We start from the raw sequence: 18,255 nt of genomic DNA, 5'->3' as shown, positions 1-18,255 counted from the left end.
CGTGACCACTGCAGCCAATAGAAGATCCGACAGAGAAGTCATAAACTAGAAGAAAGTGACGTTACCCGTGAAATGCCATGGCACCGGAGTGGCAGTCTGGCGCCATGGTGAGTATATTACTTTTATATGGTTTTGGGCATGGGGGGGGGGGACTATATATAAAATTAAAGTCTGAAAACTTTTTTAATGGGCATCCTGCAATTCTTTGCACAAGGAAAACATGCTATGTCTGGCATGAGAATGGCATAACCCGTCTCAAGTCACATGAGAAATTAGGAAAATGATGATCTCTTCAATCTGCTTTTTTTTGTAACTTTTTTACTCCTATTAGGCCTTATGTCCACGGGATAATTTTTATTTTAAATCCGCAGCGTTTCTCCCGCACGCAGATCCGCGCCCCATAGGGATGCATTGGACACCCGCAGGTAGTTAAATACTGCAGATGTCATTTTTCCCATCAGGCGCGGATCAGGGTGCAGGAAAAAAAATGGACATGCTCCATTTTCGTGCAGGTCTCCCACGGGGACGGCTCCCGCGGGCTTCTGTTGAAGCCTATGCAAGCCGTCCGGATCCACGGGAGACCCGTACCAGAATTAAACTCACCTGCTCCGGACAATGCGGTTCTTCCTTCCTTCGCGGCTGGGTCTTCTTTCTTCGGCCCGGCGGATGTGCCCGGCGCATGCGAGCAGCACGCCACCGGCGTGCCAAGCACATCCGCCAGGCCGAAGAAAGAAGATCCGGCCGCGAAGGAAGGAAGATCTGCATCGTCCGGAGCAGGTGAGTTTATTCTGATTTTTAGGCCTCATGTCCGCGGGGCAGTAGGGACCCGCTGCGGATTCTACATGAAGAATCCGCAGCGGGCCTAATTTTCTCCATGGACATGAGGCCTTAGGCCTCATGTCCACGTGTAAAATCAGGCCCGCTACAGATTCTCCATGGAGGATCCGCAGCGGGTCCCTCCTGCCCCGTGGACATGAGCGCTGAAAATAGAAATTACTCACCTCTCACACGCTCCGGATCTTCCCTTCTTCGCGGCTTCATCTTCTCTCTGTCACGGCCGGATCTTCTTTCTTCAGCCCGGCGGATGCGCAGGGCACGTCGGTTGCGTGCCGCGCGCATGCGCCGGCCCAAAGAAAAAAGATCCGGCCGCGACGGAGAGAAGATGAAGCCGCGAAGAAGGGAAGATCCGGAGCAGGTGAGTATATTCTTATTTTGGTCTCCCGCGGATCCGGACGGCTTCCATAGGTTTCAATAGAAGCCCGCGGGAGCCGTCCGCGCGGGAGACCCGCACCTAAATGGAGCATGGTCGATTTTTTTTCATGCTCCATTTTTAAAAAAAATCACTTTTATTGACCATCCGCGGGTATTTATCTACCCGCGAGTGGTCAATGCATCCCTATGGCATGCGGATCCTAAGAGTGCGTTCACACGAGCGCATAAACGGCGCATTTTTGCTCCCAATCGTATAAACGTGACCATCTGAGGCGTTGATTTCCAATGTATTAGTTCGCACGGGCGATTTTACGGCGCGTAAAAACGGCAACCCGAAAAAAAAAACAGAACATACGCGACCGAAATACACGCCAACGCATATTCGATGGCCGAAAAGATAGTTTGCAAAGTACGAACAAACGATAATACGCTTTCTAGCTCTGGTCATGATCGACGAAAAACGTTCTTTCCGGCGATTAAGCGCTGCGCACGTGCGAACGTAAATACGCCTACGCTCGTGTGACCGCGCCCTAAATCATATTTTACCCGTGGACATGAGGCCTTAGTCTCTATGTGATTTTTCTGCATCGCTAGATGACACATATTTCTCCATGTAGATTTGCAGAGCAAGTAGTAACCCGGCCTTGGAGTTCTCACTTTGCACTTGCAGTGAACTTTTGGAATTCTTTACCTATAAGGGAATGCGCCGTAGAACTTTCCATTTTAAAGCTGGAGGTAGATTCTCACAACTCAAACAAGTTTCTGTATTTGGTCTTGTGAAAGCAGTTTTAGTATTGTTTTGATTTTGCCTCCTCAGAGCAGCGCTGAGTGGAGATGGATTTCCAGCACCCTGTTTGTCTTGCTTATCAAACTGTTATCTTAACGTTACAAGCAAATGTTTATTTCCTAAGTCCTTCAATATAGCATCTGCCTGACTTGAGGTGGATATGACATGGAATCTGCATACACAGATCAGTAATGAGAAGCTTCCACCTATAAAATACTACAGGAACATTTTTCTATGTACACTTCTTAAAGGGGATGTCTTATCACAGACATTGGATGCAGGTTTATATGGGCCCTTGGTCAAGAGAGTGGCAGCAGGCCCTCTTAGTAATTTATAGGCCCCACTGTGACCTCTTAGTAATTTATAGGCGCAGAGAAAAAATCTGCAATATCGCTTCGTGTTTTCAATGGGACCGGTGGTAGCAGCACCAGCCCCATTGAAAACATAGGGAGTACATCACAGACTTCTGCCACAGCTGTCACAGCTATGTCAGAGGATTCCTTCATCCCTGCGGTACCCGTGGGGATGAAGGAATCCCCTGCCATAGTTGTCACAGCTGTGGCAGAAGTCTGTGATGTACTCCCTATGTTTTCAATGGGGCTGGTGCTGCTACCACCGGTCCCATTGAAAACACTGAGCGATATTGCAGATTTTTTCTCTGCGCTGTGAGGTTTAAGAGTAAAAATCGCAAATGAGTATGAAACCATTAAAAATCATTGGTTTCATAATCATCACTGTCGCATTGCAAGAAAAATATCACTAGTGGGTAGGCACCTTTAAACTAATGCTTTGTTGATGCACCCTTTAAGTGGGAAATCAGAATCCCTGTAAATACCGGCAGCGGAGTACTGACTACTGTTTAACATGCGTTTAAATGTGATTGGCTAATTCTGAACACAACCCCATCCCCGAATATAAGAGGGTGTTTATACTTATGCAACCACAGTATGTTAGTTTTGCTATTTTTATCTTTTAACCCTTGAAGATTTGGGCTTGTTTTTTAGTGGAATTCTAGAGATATTGGGTCACTTTGACGGTGGAAATAAATCTGAAATAATTCATTTTTGTCTGATTTTTTGTAACATGACAAAAACCTGGCATTTTGCCAGGGGTGTGGGGACTTTTTATATCCACTGTATGAACGCCAGTGTCCGTTTTTTTCTGAGTATAACATGTGGCTTGGCCCAAGCGTAGCTTTGCAATGAGGGAGCAATTTTTGTTTTACAGCCTTTCCCGCATAGTATTTATATCCCCACAAACACTATGCATGAACGCTGTAAAAGCAATTGGTAAACAGCAGCTGAAACAATAGCCAAGCGCTCTGCGCCAAAATATATTTATATAGATACATGAGAGAGGAAAGCTGGGCAGATCATACAGAAGTAGGTCTATATACACACAGGCATGGAAGATGAGAGCTATCTTGTTGCTGGGACCCTTCCCTCAATTTATGAGAAACATGGCTACTTCCTCAGTATTCATGCGTTGTGGCTTTCCGGCTCCTCACCTCTGATTGACAGCTTTCTCCCTCTACCTTGCATAGGCAGAAAGTTGTCAAGGAGCAGCTAAAGTTCTGTTGCTCATGAATACCAAGGATTACACAACACATGCTCATCATTAATGCAGATCCACAGGGCCACACTTACTTGGACCAGAGTTACACATCCCACATGTGGTCACGCCCTCTGATTCTAGGCCCACCTACTTTTTGAAGACAGTCCAAAAAGTTGCAATTTTGGCAAGTGCAACAAAATTACAACTTTTGTACACCAGAAAACTGGCATCCAAATAATAGTGCATATTCCTTTCGTGCTTTCTTAGAAACTGCATTGTGGCCCAATATTGGAGTCAGGGCTTCCATCCCTACATTATGCTACACTTAGACTGGGCTGCATAAGCCTAATGACAGGTCTTAAACTATCAGTAGTTGACCTGTGGAGGTCTGCTGCTCAGCATTTCCATCTAGTGATAGCGGCATTCAGGTGAACGCTACTGTCACTTCAGTCCAGACCAGGCACAGTGCTGTAATTTGTATAGTGGCTATGCCTAGTATTGCAGCTCAGTACTATTCACTTAAATAGGACAGATCTGCTCTCAGGCTATGCGACTGATGAACATGACGTCACATGCTTGAGAAGAGGCTGCAGCACTAATTATTTAATTGATGACCTAGCCTGAGGATAGATCATTAATAGTTTAGACCCAAAAAAATCCCTTTAGGGCCTATTTTACAAAAAACGTCAGCTGATAATCGGCACCATCTGAAGCATTGGACTCCAATGCATTCATTCAGATGTCGGCTTTTTAGCCGCGTCAAAACATTGCGACCGTGAAAATAGGACATTGCAGTCTGGATTAGCTAGCGGCTCCCATAGGCCTTATATGGGAGCTGCAGGTAAGGGGAGGGGGAAGGAGTTTATCAGCAGCTGGCACTGCTAAACAATGTCAGCGGGCTCCATTGAGCCATTAGAAGGAATTCTGAGCTGCGGTGTTTAAACGCCAGACCCAGCCGTGTGAATGGGCGAAAAAACATCAGATTTAGCCATGACTCGGTAGCGGCTTTTTCTTGTGCATGCAGCCGATTCGTGATGCAGCCGGCCGAAAGCCGCATTGCATGTGTGAAAGAGATCTAAGGCTTATTCACATGGGCATGGGCAGTTTTGGTGTGTGAAAATGGCGCTGTTTTCACTGCATGTATATGTGCGTATTTAGTGCGTATTTGGTGTTTATGTGGGGGTTTGCATGCGTTTTCACTGCATTTTTCAGGTGAGCAAAAAAAACCCCCAAGAAGGATGAAATGTTTAAGACTTTTTTTACACTGTCTCTTAGCTTCATGCACAAAAACACAGTAAATACGCAAGTAATAGGCTTATTCACTGAGCTTTTTTAACACTACCATAGATTTCAATGGTCAATTTGGGTCCATACTATGGTGTCCGTAAAAAATATGAATGCAAAATACGCCCATGTGATAGACCAACGCTCAACTTCTGAAACCCCTAGTAGTCAGATGTTATCATTGGGGAAATTGCAGTCAAAAATACATTTCCCGTAAATGGAAATATCTTAACCCTTTCCAGTCCAATTTGTATCCTGGTTTTCCTAGGGGGCTTACTCTTTTTCTGCTGTTATACAATGGCGCTATCTGCTGGCTAAAGGCAGTACTGCAAGAGGTGACACATTGGATAGGCTCCGACAGCAGAGAGGTTGGTATTATACAGTAAGAGAACCCTGACGGACGTCTTCCAACATCGAAGCCTTTAATCATAATGTCTTCACAGGAAAGACAGTGGATTGGAAAGGGTTAATATAGGGGCCATTCAAATGAATACCTATGAATGTATAACTAGTATATGCTCGAGCCAGATCTGCCAACAGGGGCGTCTTTCCCAATGGGTCATTGAGTAAGTTTCCGAACTTGGAGTCTCCCTCTATGACACCCAAGCATATGAATAGGGGTTCTCTTATAGAGACAATCCCCTTCAAGTCAGTCTCCAACCCAATAGACACGGCTCCATTTCTCTCAGGAACATAATCGGGTTCATTCATTATCGCACGCACGGGCAATGGGCAGACAGGTTTATTTCGTTCCTTTAATGATGACATGAGAACGCCGGGGATTTGCCGCCATTCAGTGTCTTATTCAGCCATGTGTTACTTGAGGAACTTTCTTGAACTTCAGTAAAGTTTTATAGCATAACTGAAGGATTTCTTTCACATCCAGCCGCTCACTGCCAGAAGAAGTTCCATTGAATTACAATGTGATTCTCATCCTTGGCACCAGCCTTCATGCAGAATATATTTCCATGGAATAAAACGGGTATAGTCCCATTTCTAATGCCAAAGAGATTCCTAAGCTGTTGTTCCCACACAGTCTTCTTGTGTTAGATCGTCAACATCTTCCTGCTTAGGTAGTATTAACACAGAAAACAGACGCAAAGTCATTCTTCGAGCTGAGCGAACCTGTGTTAGGCCTATGAAAAGAAAACGGAGAATCCAATACCGACAACATTTTTGGATGGATGAATAGGCCCGGCAAAAACATCGGCACTGCTCACAGATATCCAGTAAAGGCCAAGATGGATTCCACAATGAAGGACTTTATTGAAATACAGTTACACGTTACGACCCAAGTTGGAGTCTTCCTCAGGCGACAAAAGATTATAATTTAGGGTTGTTACATGTAGCTGTATTTTAATAAAGTCCTTCATAATGGAACCCATCTTGGACTTTATGGGGCATCTGTGAGCTTTCCCGATGTCTTTGCTGGGTATATTCAACCATCCAAATCAGTTGGCCAGAGAAAGTCCCAGGTAAAGGCTGTGCTCACAATAACCAGCAGATGCTTGTTCCCACAAAATCAGTATTGTCCTGTGATAAACTTTTTAGTGTGTTTTCCAGGTCCAGGTGAGAGTATATAGTTTTTTAGGCACTTATCACTATGGTAGACCGTTCAACTATATCTCCACTTGGACTTGAGCCTTGAAGACACACTGCAGCAATGCAAATAACTGGGCAACTGCAGAGCCTGAAGGGCCAGTGCATGGCGCTGGAATTCGCTCTTCAGTGTTCTTTGGGTCCCTGTGTCATGCTCCTTCCCGCAGACCCTACACTAGGTATAACACAGGGTATTAGTTTTGTCCAGAGCATTCCTTTGAGGTATTTGCCTGCCCCAAACTAACAGTGTTTATGGCAAGTTTGGAAGTAGAGGTTAACCAACAACAATACATAATCTATATAGCTCTGGGCCTAAAGTGGCTTTTAAATAGCTCAATGATCAGGAAACAACATTCATAAGATCACTTGTTTGCCCAATAATCAGGCTGTGTGAGGACACACCTGATCAGCCAAAAAATGATCAAACAATCAATCACCGGCTGATCAGATCTCTTGTGCAGCTGAAAAATCATCATTGTCAGAAGGTCTGGTGCCCCCATCATAAGAAAAAACACAATATATATATTGCACTGATAGGCAGTCTGTCTGCATTCTGGTTATGCAGAAAGCAGCATGATAGCAGTATACCCACACCGGAACAAATCAGTGAATTAATATTGTACCAGGACCAAGCTCATAACAAATATAGCACCAGAACTAAGCTCATAACATAAATACATTACCAGAACCTAGCTCATATCATAAATACATGACCAGAAAAAAGGTCATAACAAATACAGTACCAGAACCAAGTTCATAACAAATACAACACCAGAACCAAGCTAATAACAAATATAGCACCAGAACAAAGCTCATATCATAAATACATGACCAGAAAAAAGGTCATAACAAATACAGTACCAGAACCAAGTTCATAACAAATACAACACCAGAACCAAGCTAATAACAAATATAGCACCAGAACAAAGCTCATAACATAAATACATTACCAGAACCTAGCTCATATCATAAATACATGACCAGAAAAAGGTAATAAGAAATGCAGCACCAGAACCAAGCTCATAACAAATACAGTACCAGAACCAAGTTCATAACAAATATAGCACCAGAACCTAGCTCATAACATAAATACATCACCAGAACCAAGCTCATAACAAATATAACACCAGAACCTAGCTCATAACATAAATACATCACCAGAACCAAGTTCATAGCAAATACAGCAACAAAAGCAACCTCAGTGCAGAGATACAATACTAGAGTCAAGCTAATAACATAGATACAGTACCAGAACTAAGTAATTGCACTGCAGGGGACCGATGGGCTTACAATGTCACCTCAGAACATCAGAGGGGAGGAGACAGAACTAGGAGGAGGACGATTCATGTAGCTCCATAAGACGCTGCCACATGGAAGAACGCGATCATATGGCCAGGCGCAGAAGACCTGTGCGGCGCAAGCACGCCGGAGCGGCCCCATTCAACAAAACAGAAGAGCAGACTGCGCAAGCGCGTCTAATCGAGGGAGAAGAAGGCTTTGGTCGGCGCCATGGAGACGGGGACGACAACACCGGGGGGTAGGGGGGGGGGTAAGTATATGACTTCTGTATGGCCAATATTTAATGCACGATGTATATTACAAAGTGCATTAATATGGCCATACAGAAGTGCATAACCCCACTTGCTTTCGCGGGACAACCCCTTTAAGTGAGGCAATTGCCACCAGCCTACATCAACCTGGGGCCCCTCTACAAGCTGGTGGCTGGCACCCTATGCGACCGCACAGGTTGTATGTAGCTAAGGCCAAGTATGTTTGTTGGCAGCACTTCTCAATGCTGCCAACAATGATGAAACTGTATGTTGGATGGAATGATCGCATGTACCATCATTTATTCCCCATTCATTCGGAATTGGCCTGTATGACGGCCAGGTAAACAAACGGCAATATCAAGGAACGGTGATCAACATCGGGATAAAATGTTATAACGTAAAAGAACCCTTAGCTGTGAAAACGGAAAAGTCTGACCCTGGTACTAAACCTGTGCCATTACACCGCAGGGGAAATTAAAGGGGTTTCACCATCAAAACATTTACTTCTTATCCACAGGGTAAGAGTTAAATGTCTGAATGGTGCCAAGAACGGCACCCCTAAATGCCCTATATCCCAGCATTTGGACCCCAATGATCCAACATTTATCCCCCTTCCTCTGTGGATAGGAAGTAAATGTGTTTAGTGGTAAAACCCCTTTATGCATTACATAATGTCCATTTAGTGAATTGCCTGTATAATGCAGGACAGACAGACGTTCTTTATAACTGCTCACCGCTCTGAATGGAGGACCCCCTCTAATAGAGTATGTGATGAATATCAGGTCAGAAACAGATATGAATGGAAACTCAATCATCAGCTGACCACATCTCTTGTGCAGCCCAAAAATCATCATTATCAGAAGTTCTGACCTTTGGTAAGATGCCACCCTGTGCAGAACTTTTTTTTGTGACTGCATCATAAGAAAAACTCAATATACAGTATATGCTGTTTTTGCTGATCCTAGACCACTGCCCCTACTGCCCCTCTTACTGTTATACCCATTCATCTATTCCTTAGGCATTTCTGCCCACCACTTCACTCAGAGTAGGCTTCCAGTCCCTCCAATTATCCCTTACCATTAATGACTTTTCCATGTGCGGTCTGGGGTTCATGTAATGCACCATTATCAGTAACCTCTTATGAAAGAGGCATATAAGCTGTTTAATGCACAATTTAAACAATGGCATTTATTTTCTGTCCATTGCCAAGATGGTCTGTCTGGGAGCTTTACTTCTCAGACCCTGCTGGCACAAGAACTGTGAGCCAGCTGGTAAGATCTGCAATGATGAATTCCAGGCGGAAATCTTAAAGGACTGTCTGATGTTAGTTCATGTTTATATGCAAACTCCATCATATGCCTTCCACATCCCTATGCAGTTCTTCTATCTATCTATCTATCTATCTATCTATCTATCTATCTATCTATCTATCTATCTATCTATCTATCTCCTATCTATCTATCCCATACCATACCTATCTATCTATCTATCTATCTATCTATCTCCTATCTATCTATCTCATATCTATCTATCTATCTATCTATCTATCTATCTATCTATCCCATACCTATCTATCCCATACCTATCTATCTCATATCTATCTATCTTCTATCTATCTATCTATCTCATACCTATCTATCTCCTATCTATCTATCTATCTATCTATCTATCCCATATCTATCTATCTATCTATCTATCTATCTCATATCTATCTATCTATCTATCTATCTATCTATCTCATATCTATCTATCTCATATCTATCTATCTATCTCATATCTATCTATCTAATATCTATCTATCTATCTAATATCTATCTATCTAATATATATCTATCTATCTATCCCATACCTATCTATCTCATATCTATCTATCTCCTATCTATCTATCTATCTATCTCATATCTATCTATCTAATATCTATCTATCTATCTATCTATCTAATATCTATCTATCTATCTATCTATCTATCTATCTATCTATCTATCAATCTATCTCATATCTATCTATCTCATATCTATCTATCTATCTATCTCATATCTATCTATCTCATATCTATCTATCTATCTATCTATCTATCTATCTATCTATCTATCTATCTATCTATCTCATATCTATCTATCTATCTCATATCTATCTATCTATCTATCTATCTATCTATCTATCTATCTATCCATCTATCCATTTATTCATCTATCTTCGGGCTTATTCAGACGACTGTATATCGTCCGGTTTTTCACGCCCGGCCAATATACGGTCGTCTAAATAAGCCCTTAGGCTTCTTTCCCACAAGTGCATATTGGCCGAGATAAAATTGGTGAACGGGCGAATAAATCAAACGTTTGTGCGCCCGTTCAGACAGCCTGGGTCCCGGCACATGTGCACCAAGACTACCATGCTGTCGCTCCTTTTCTCTCCCTCCCCATCGCAGGCTCACCATTCTTCTCCTCCCTGCTTGTTCTTTGCAATGGGAGGGGGTAGGATGGGGGCAGAGCTAAGCACCGGCCCATCCTGCCTCCTCCCATTGATGGCTATGGACAAGGGGCGGGGTGAGGGCGGGAGCTTAGCTTCGCCCACGTCCAGCCCCTTGTCCACAGCCAGCAATGGGAAGAGGCGGGACGGGACGGCCCTTAGCTTTGCCCCCGTCTCGCCTTCTCCAATTGCAGAGAGTCAGCAGGGAGGAGAGGACAGGTGAGCCTGCACGGGGATGGGGGGCTGGAGGAGACCAGAGGGAGGAAGTTTAGCAGCCAGGCTGCTAAACTCCCCCCCCCCCCCCCAATCACAGAAGATCCCTAAAATCAATTGTTATTGATATATATTAAAAACACTGGGCCTTTAGACAAACCAAAAATAAAGAATAAGGACAAAACAACAGATATACTCATGTGTGTGACAATAATCCAATGGGAAGGTTCTATATGGGACTATATAGTCTCAAGTATCAAACTCAATTTTATTTTAATTTTAGAATGGAGGTTCCATGGAAAAAAGTCATCAACTTGCAGTAAGTTCATTTATTAAGTTCCCTTTGCCTCAGTGAATTTATTTTTTAAACTCCCCACCACCTGCGGCCGCTGCCATGGGCTCCCATAGGAGCCCATGCAACGGCCGACGTATTCCGGCCCAAAAGATAGTTCCAGGACTATCTTTTGGGCCCGACGTAAAAACAGCCAGCGCTATATTGGGCAGCCGGGCGCTTTTACGTCTCAGGAATATGGCCATGTGATCTAATGCATTGGAGTCCAAAGCATCAGATCACAGCGTATATCAGCCGGCCATGAAAACGGCGTGCCGATATACACTCGTGGGAAAGAAGCCTTAGTGTGAAAGGAATTTTATCATTGCTACTTTATTCTAATAAGTCTGTGTTAGGCTGCATGTCCACGGGTGATGATCCACCGGAGATAAATCACCGGCGGATCACACTGTGTTAAGCTTTCCATAGCATTGCTATGGAAAGCACAGTGCTGGCGTTCATGAGCGGAGAAACATAGTGATTCTCCGCTCGTGGGATCTAAATCGCGGCATGCCACGATTTGCCGTGATTCTCTGCGGTGAGCCTATCTAGGCTCACCACTGAGACCTGTCAGTGCTCCCCCCTCGTCCCCCGTCATGGCCGTGGGCAGGGCTCCCTAAAGGGGTTTTCCAGTTGTAAACTATTGATGACCTATTATTAAGATAGGCCATCAACAGTAAATTGGCATCGGTCCGCCAGGCCTGTACACCTATGCACTGTGCTAATTTCTGCAGGAAGCATACTTCTTCATTCTCACTTCAGCGGCCAGACTTGGTATTACACCCATTTGGATTCCACTTCAATTGGAACACAGCCTGTAATACCCAGCCTGGCCACCGCAGAGAGAACGGAGCTGTCTGCTTCCTGCAGGAATCAGCCCAGTGCAGGAGTGCTCCAGCTCTGCAAGCCGCTAATCAGTAAAGGTCCCAGGTGGTGGACTACAACCAACCTACTGTTGAAGGCTTATCCCACGAACAGGCCATCAGGACTTTTGAACTGGACAACACCTTTAAGTGTCCATCTCTGAGCAATTGAATGTGAAAGGGAATGCTATTCACTATTTGTAGTAATCACAAATAAGTAGAAATACCTACAGTCAGAATTAAGAAACCCCTTCGATCTGTGCTCATAACACCAGTTGCACACAACCATGGTGGCATAATGCAAAATACAACCTCGGAGCACCCCACTTGCAGCTTGACACTAAGTAGGAGTGAAGAATGCCGAGCATCATGCTCGTAATCACATAATTATTTCATATGATGTCTAATGAGTGTGAGATGAATATCAGGACACATAAGACCTCACAAAAGTGTAAAGTGAGGATCATGCAGGCTGTGGGTGGGCAAGGAACAAGCTGGGCACAGCTGGCAGAAATATTACCCGTCTTGAGACCTGCAGGACTATTAAAGTACGAGAGCTGTGTATGTGTATGTGAAATGTATATTTCTACCTACACCGATTCGAAACCACAGAATATACAATATAATGTGAGGACTGGTAGGAAAAACACTTACTGTAACTATATATATTACACGATGGTCTGGGGAACATGGAAGGAAATGAGGACTGATAGATTATTACCGCCACTAAGTGCTAATTGAAATAGAAAAAAATAGGTTAATGGCAGAAAATAAACTGCAGGATTTTCCACCTGTGTTATGAAGTACCTGTGTAGCTGACTATTGATACACATGGCTGGAGAATTACTAATGCTATAAACTGCCTCACAGAGAAAGTGCCACACCATGAAGAAATGTGTGAACTGAGACGAAAGCATTTTTTTTGGCACTCCACGTCATAAGAAGAAAAAACATGTATTGCAGTCTGTCTGACTGTACATAAAGTAGCAACATAGCAGAATATCAACACCAAAACAGCTTAGCAAATGAATGGGGTATCATAATCAAGATTATAACATAAATATGGCACCAGAACCAAGCTGACAACATAAATACAGCACCAGAACCGAGCTCATAAAATAAATACAGTACCTTAACCAAGCTCAGTACATAAATACTATACTCCTGTACTCCAGCCGGCAGCTCTCTCTGTTGAGCTATCTAGCCTTTGGACAGTTTCCCTGCATAACTTAGCCTTGTTCCCGGATCCCACTGTCCAGTCTCTGTTCTGGCTCTGACCTGTCCCTGATTAGGCTTGCTATATAAACCTGGCCTGATCCCTCCTTCGTGGCGAGATTATTGTGATTGTGTTGCAATGGCACCTTAGAACATCAGAGGGGTAGAGAAAGAGCCAGGACAAGTGTAGGAACGGTTGCATCATGACATGATATCTACGACAACCCCTCTCATCCTGAGGACTACTGATCCTATCCTCTGCTGCGGTAACTCCCTCCAGGACTAGGAGTTGGTAAGTGCCACCTTTAGGCCTCATGTCCACTGGCAAATGTTTATTTAAAATCCGCAGCGTTTTTCCTTCACACGGATCCGCGCCCCATAGGGATGCATTGGACACCCACAGGTAGTTAAATATCTGCGGATGTCATTTTTTCCGTCAGGCGCGCATCCGCATGTGGGAAAAAGTGGACATACTCCATTTTTGTGCGGGTCTCCCGCCTGGATGGCTCCCGCAGGCTTCTATTAAAGCCTATGGAAGCCGTCCGAATCCGCAGGAGACCTAAAATCAGAATAAACTCACCTGCTGCGGGGCGTGCGTGTCTTCCCCTCTTCGCGGCCGGATCTTCTTTCTTCGGCCCGGCGGATGTGCCTGGCGCATGCGCGCGGCACGCAGCCGGTGTGCCGAGCACATCCGCCGGGCCCAAGAAAGAAAATCTGGCCGCGAAGAAGGGAAGACATGCACGCCCCGCAGCAGGTGAGTTTATTCTAATTTCAGCCCTTATGTCCGCGGGCCAGGAGGGACCCGCTGCAGATTCTCCACGGAGAATCCGTAGCAGGCTTGATTTTCCCCGTGGACATGAGGCCTTACAGCATAGGGCGTGACAAAAGCAGAGGGTGGTTATAAATGGTACCTACTCTGATTGGGTCACTGTTACTACTGGGGTACCACAGGGGATGGTTTGGGGCTCTATTTTTTTAAATACATTTATTAATGACCTGGTAGAAGGATTGTGCAGTAAAATAGCAAAACTATGTAAAGAAGTTAACACAAGAGAGGATGCAAGGCGGTTAAAAGAGGATCTGGATAGATGGTGGGCTTGGGCAGAAAAGTAGCAAATGAGATTAAACACTGATAACATGGATATATTATGAAATTGCCCTAGGAATACTCTGGGTTATATAAACACAATTATAATTGCCAAAGGCAAAAATACCCATGGGTGATGTCCCCTAAAATATAAATTAAATACTTTATTATTCAAAAAACACAAAAACAATATTGAATGATATTTAAAATAAATGGTGCTAGCAATGAAATGTGTCATCAACTAGTATTGTGTGTTATTGTGCGTATACATACTAAAACATAGGCCTGGATGGCCAACTTCCAAAAGCCTATGTGGAAATCAAAAAGTCAGCACCACCAAAACCTTATTAACCCTTTGCAATTCAATTTTGGATTCAGGATTTCCTAGGGGGCTTTCTCTATCTGCCATTGTAAAATGGCACCATCTGCTGGATAGAGCCATTACTGCGGTATGGGACATGCTGGAGAGGCCCCCGACAACAGAGCGGCCAGTAATATGCAGTAAAACTACCCTGCCGGATGTCTTACGACATTGGAGGCTTCAATCAGAATGTCTTCAGACGTCAGACAGTGGATTGGAAAGGGCTAAAATCTAACCTATAGCCACCCCACAAGTTTCGCCTTGTGGAGTCCTCAGGGGGAGCGAAAAATCAGGGCTATAGCTATATTCAAAAGTAGAACCCCCCCCCCCCCCCCCCATCACCATGTTACTTTTGATGGCTTTGTTGGCTATACTATATCTACTGATTGATTGAGTAGTTGTGTTGACCTCAGCTGACCTCTGTCTATTTGATGGTCCTCTGATAAGAGGTGTTTTCCCTCTAGCGCCACATGACAAGCTCTTAAAACAGGCTGTCAATGAGGTAGTTAAAGGACCTTCATTTCAGCTGTCACACTACCCTCATGTAGGTCCAACCAACAATGAGATCTCGATGGTCCAGTTTTCTTCCATTCTTGGATTTCCTTCGGGTATTTTGCTTTTCTCAGTGATATTTTTGCGTAATTTGTCTCTGAAGAAACGTGATGATTAAACGACATCTCTATCATAGTCAACTCTATAGGGACTGGGAGCAGCCACGCAGAGTCAGGCCACGGAAAGTAAGAAGAAGCATGTGATTGGTTGCCACAGTATATATGCGGTGTGATCCTGTGCGCCTCATGTACTATTAGGACATGTTCACACGGGACGGATTTGCTGTGGAATATCCGCAACTGACATTCTAAAGCGGATCCGCAGCTGAAAGTCTGCATCAAAACCTGCATGTACTAATAACTACATGCAGGAAAGGTGGGCAAGTCCTATTTTTTCTCGCCTGCACTATTAACGAACGTGAATTCCAATAGAGAAAAAGAAATCACTGAAATCAATGGTTTGGTTTTGTCCCGTCATGGGGCCGTGATTATCACGGACGCATAACGGGACTAAAGCACGTTCGTCTGTTTAAGCCATGAAAGGTGCTCCAGATCTGCGCCAAAATCTGCAACAAAATCTATCAAATCAGCATCGTGTGAAAACACCCCACGGCTTTTTCACACAGGTGTATTTGTGCAGCATATTACGTGCACATTTTATATACGGGTAATATGCTTTGCTGAAGCCCCATTAATTTACATTGGGGTATTCGGATGAGAGTATTTTCACAGGATTTTCAGTCACGTGAAAAAAAAAGCGGCATGTCCTATTTTCGTGCATATTACACGCTGAAATATGCCACTGAAGTCATGATGATGGTGTTATATATCACACACTTAGGGCTCAGTCACACGGGCGCATCGGCACCCGTACACTGGCGCCGATGCACCCATGTGACTGCAGCCAGCAGACGGATGTACCTGAAGACGGCCGTCTCTCTCCAGCGCTGATCATAGAACACATGACCGGCAATGGAGCCGGTCACGTGTTCTTCCTCCCGGCGCTACAGAGAGACGGCCGTCTTCAGGTACATCCGTCTGCTGGCTGCAGTCACATGGGTGCATCGGCGCCAGTGTACGGGTGCCGATGCGCCCATGTGACTGAGCCCTTAGTTGAATCCAAAATGGCAGCATGCAAAATGGCCATCATTTTGGTTACATGACCTAACAGGTTTACCCCTTTCCCCGCAGTTTGTATGCAAAATTAGATCACCGTCTGACAAACCATTTTTAGTCTATATGGCTGTTTTCACACTTTTGGGACACCTTATATCTTGTTTAAATCTGTTTGGATACCAGTTATCCTTAAAGTAATTTCATTATCCAATTTTCAGTAAACAATTTTTTAAGTTCGCTAGACCTTTGTAAAGCCTTTTCATTTACGGCATCATATTCTACACCTGTTACCCGTTTCCCACGAAATGTAGGGTACAGGCCCCAACTAGACCGCAAAGATTATTGTCATCAATAGCTAGGGTTGCCACCGGACCCTTAGATTAGCAGTCGGTATTTATACTAGGAGGTTGGTCCCAGTAAAAACTCTGAAGTGTATATAGATCAGATGCTGTACAGGTTATAAGTTACATATGCATTTACAGAGTTGAGGCACGTTATTATGACCACCAGCTAATATCCAGAGTAACCACCATGCACCGCACAACAGCAGCTGGACGGGCTGGGGGGGACTCAATAAGGTACTGGTAGTGCAGTGACCGAGGCGCAAGGCACCCCACTGAGGAGATGGCGGGGTAGCTGTTTAGGGTTGTCACGGTGGCACTACCAACTTCTTCCCTGAGGGACGCGTGTAACCCTTTGCCAAGACCCTAACAGGCCTCTCCAGGCAATGCTGGGGCAGATGCTACCTGACTAAACTTGAGTTGTTGACTTGTAGATTTTTGTCACGGGTGACGCCACCATTCCTTACTCCATGGTGTATCCGACGGGAAGTAAGAAAGTCCACACATAAGTTAACTTGATAACACTCAGTTGTTGGAAATGATAAGCAACCAGAACTTTACTTATAGAAGACATGGGATTACAGTCCGTAAATAAATTCACACCCCAGTGCAGGAAAAACAATTAAGGAGGTCAGGGAGGAAAACACAGGATGAAACCGGGCCTACAGTCCAAGTTATCTGTATGACTCCGCTCCTGGATGCACACACTCCGGAGGAGGACAAGAATACACCACTGAACACCGCGTGGTGGACTCTCTCTCCACTTCTCCACTTTCTTCCCATGTTGGGGGTCTTGGGCATGGACTTCCAGGGTACCTCTCTTCAGCTTCCATTCTTCACCACATGAAGGTTGAAGACATATCCCAGACATTCATAGACATTAACCTCTTCCATGCTGCAGCTGTGCAATACACATAATGAGTGACAAGACAATTTGCACAGAGCATCCACAGTGAAGACATGACATTTAAGACAATTATGGAGGGCCAGATATATGAACTTCGAGCCACCACAGTAGGTTGTCTCCGGTAGCTGGAGCCACGATAACTGCAGTGCATCCCACAGTTGCTGGAGGGTGCGTGTGGAGGATCCATAGAGCGAACGCTCATTGGGTTCAACTCTGGGATGTAGTGGAACTTGGAAGTCTTGATCGTGCTTTTCCAACCACTTTCAGACATTTCAAGCTATGTGACATGTCGCATTGTCTTGCTGGAATATCCCATTTGCCACAGGGAAGACAAATAGCATGTATGGGTGTATGTTATCTGCAAGGATGGATTCATAACCAAATAGGTTCAGAGTGCCTTCCACATGGATGAGTGGGCCTGAGAATGTCCCCAAATGATTCCCTAGAATCAGCTTGTGTTCTTCCATCAATGGTTGCAGGGTGTTTGTTCCCTGATGTTTCTTATCTGACATGCCAATATCTATCCGTTCGATGAAGCAGAAAAAGTGACTCTTTGGTGAAGCCAACCCTTTGCCAATCAGCAGTGGTCCAATTCTGATACTGCCATGCAAATTGAAGCCTTTTCTTCTGATACCCCTTTTTTAGCATAGGTGCAATGACCATCCGTCTGCTTCGGAGCCCCATACGCAGTAGGGCTTGTCGAACTGTTGTTTTTCAAACTCTGATAATTCGCCCCTTGTACTTATGACAACAACGAGTGATAAGTGAGCAGACAGCCTACTGCACACCTTATATGCCCACCAAGCCAGCCCACA

This window comes from Eleutherodactylus coqui, chromosome 6, assembly GCF_035609145.1.
Source record: "Eleutherodactylus coqui strain aEleCoq1 chromosome 6, aEleCoq1.hap1, whole genome shotgun sequence".
Classification (NCBI taxonomy): domain Eukaryota; kingdom Metazoa; phylum Chordata; class Amphibia; order Anura; family Eleutherodactylidae; genus Eleutherodactylus; species Eleutherodactylus coqui.
This window is presented reverse-complemented; position numbering follows the sequence as displayed.